Source organism: Pongo pygmaeus, chromosome 13 (assembly GCF_028885625.2).
Source record: "Pongo pygmaeus isolate AG05252 chromosome 13, NHGRI_mPonPyg2-v2.0_pri, whole genome shotgun sequence".
In the NCBI taxonomy this organism is placed as follows: Eukaryota; Metazoa; Chordata; class Mammalia; order Primates; family Hominidae; genus Pongo; species Pongo pygmaeus.
This window is the reverse complement of record NC_072386.2, coordinates 90823137-90825953: the sequence shown is the minus strand read 5'-3', so window position 1 is coordinate 90825953 and position 2817 is coordinate 90823137.

Sequence of the window (2817 nt, the reverse complement as noted above, 5' to 3'; positions counted from 1 at the left end):
CTAACCAGGGACAAACCCTCCTACGTGGTATCCCCTACTCCAGTCTTCTCTCCACTCAGTTCCTTCTACTCTTCTTCCTGGAGTACAGTTCTGATCACGTTACTGCCCAAACTTGGAAATTCCCCATGCTGTCACTCCCTCTCAATTGTGTGTCTCATTATCTTGAATCTTCAACAGGACCTTGCATCTAGTGAAGTTCCTCTGGTTTCCCAATCTCCACCTGCCAAAATGCCAACTCTGAAGACTTAGCTCCAGTGCCATCTCCTCCATGAAGACTTCCTTCATGCTTCTTAGCTCTCTGCTGAGGTATAAGCACACTTTGAAGACATGCACTGATCAAGCGCATGATAGCTGTGTACAACCCTTATACTCCCTACTGGGCTGTGTCCGTAATTTGCCAAGGTCAGGGATGATGAACTGTGTCTGAATATTTACCTGTCTATCCCCTACACCACCTACAAAGAAATGGTTATTGCATTTCTACCTCAGGTAAGAAACTGCTCAAAAGTGAAATGAATTGTGATATACTTGCTCACAAATGGAGACACTGAAACAAGTACCCTGTAATGTGATCTGACTCTCAGGATAAAACCAATCCATGATAGAGCTCAAGGAATGGGAAAAGGGCAGGCAGTTTGGACTACATATTTTGGAGTCAAGAAATCTGGGATTGAGGTTCTGCTTTGCCATTTGCTAGCTATCTGCTTGACACCAGGTGGTTCTTCTTTGAGCGTCATTTCCTTCCTTCTGCATGGCCTCATGGGATTAAGAATAAAATGAGACACATTTGTGAATGCTACATCAGCGATTCTCAATCCCAATTATGCATCATAATCCCCTGTAAAGCTTCTGAAAAATACAGAGGACAAGGCCCCAGCCCAGGTAAATTGAATCAGAATCCTCTGGAAGTGGGATGCAGTGGGACTGATTATTTATAAAATGCCGTTTCTAATGCATAGCCAAGGTTGGAAGCTACTGTTATAAACTCATAAGTACCATTAACAGCAGAGCAAGGTGCTTTAGGCTGCTGGTTTAATTATACTTTATATGTAAAGTTAGGAATCAGTTCAATGCTTTTATAGTTCCATTAAAATACACTACTGTGTGCAAGCATTTTTTGTGTTCTTCTGCATTGTTGTGTGGTTAAGTTATAAGTTCTGAGAGAGAGAATAATATCTAGCACCACTGTATGTAAAGATGTACCTAAGCCAAATTTTTGAGACATAAAAACTTCATAGAGTCCTCTGAAACCTTGCTATTCAGAAATGTGGTGACCAGACAAACAGAACTGGCATAAACCAGGAACTTGTAAGAAATGTAGAATCTCAGACCCCACTCTGTACTCTCTATATTAACGAGGTTCTTAGATGTGTCAATAGGTGAAGCAAAGGCCATCTTTGCTTAGTTCACATGTATGTTTAGGGTCTGTCATTCCCTGTCCTAATCCTAAAAGTGTAGGAGGGCATGAACCATCAGATTCTGTCTTCCACAAACCACTGAAGATTGGGACTTTATCCTGATGCTTCTTTCTCTAAAAGGGTCCATTTGGTAAAAACTAAATTAAGAACATAAATCCTTACAAAAGGATCTTTTCTTTCAAAGAAGACTAGTCTTCACAGGCTTTCTTCAAATAACCAGTTCCTCTAGACAATGAAAATATAATTTAGTGTTTAAAATAAATTCATATCCGCTTTAAGTTGTGTGCTGTGCATAAATAGCAAGTATATGTGTACCTTACCAAACTTATGGTCCCCAGCCCCCAAATTCCAAAATTATGCAGGAGGGAAAGTTAGCCATTGCAGTAAACAATTTCTCCCTATTGACCCATGCTCTCCAGCTGATTATGATGTGGGCAGTACCCATCCAAGACTATACAGACCAGCTGGGCATGGTGGCTCACGCCTGTAATCCAGCACTTTGGGAGGCCGAGGCAGGTGGATCACGAGGTCAGGAGATCGTGACCATCCTGGCTAACACGGTGAAACCCTGTCCCTCCTAAAAAATAGAAAAAATTAGCCAGGCGTGGTGGTGGGCGCCTGTAGTCCCAGCTACTCAGGAGGCTGAGGCAGGAGAATGGCGTGAACCTGGGAGGTGGAGCTTGCAGTGAGCCAAGATGGTACCACTGCACTCCAGCCTGGGCGACAGGGTGAGACTCTGTCTCAAAAAAAAAAAAAAAAGACTATACAGACCACACCATAGCCAAGAAGTTGTAACAGACTTGGAACATTATCTAGCCCAATTCCCTTGTTCTGTGGACAGGAAACACCACACCAAGGGTTAAAAGGAGTTACCCACATTCATACAGCAACTTGAGGGAGAGTTGAGCTTAGAATTCAGGCCCTGACTCCAAGGCCTATACCACTTACGTGGACTCTGCCACATACACTCCTCCTTCCCCACCACATGGCCTTGAACTCTCACTGTCAGAAACTGCTGATCTGCCTTGGCATGTAAGTGTCACTTTGCTGCTTCCAGCTACTGCTGTCCCCAACTCCCGGGGCTGTTTTTAACAAGAGGCTACAGGAGAAGCTATACTGCAGCTCAGTCAAAATATCCATTTATCAATCCATATTTCCGAATATGTTGGTAATGGATCCTCAAAAGGCCCAATGCTAACTATGTAATGCCAGCTCCAAAGCATTACTACTGGCTAGCACCACGAGCATGGCAAGGGAAGGGCCTTTCCTTTGGTAGCTAAAGACCAAAAGCAAGGGCAACCATCAACTCACTAGTACAAAGCTGGGAGGAAACTAGAGAGACAAGAGAAAAACCGGAGCACAGCTGGGAAAGCAGCACCTTTAAAAAACATACACAGTG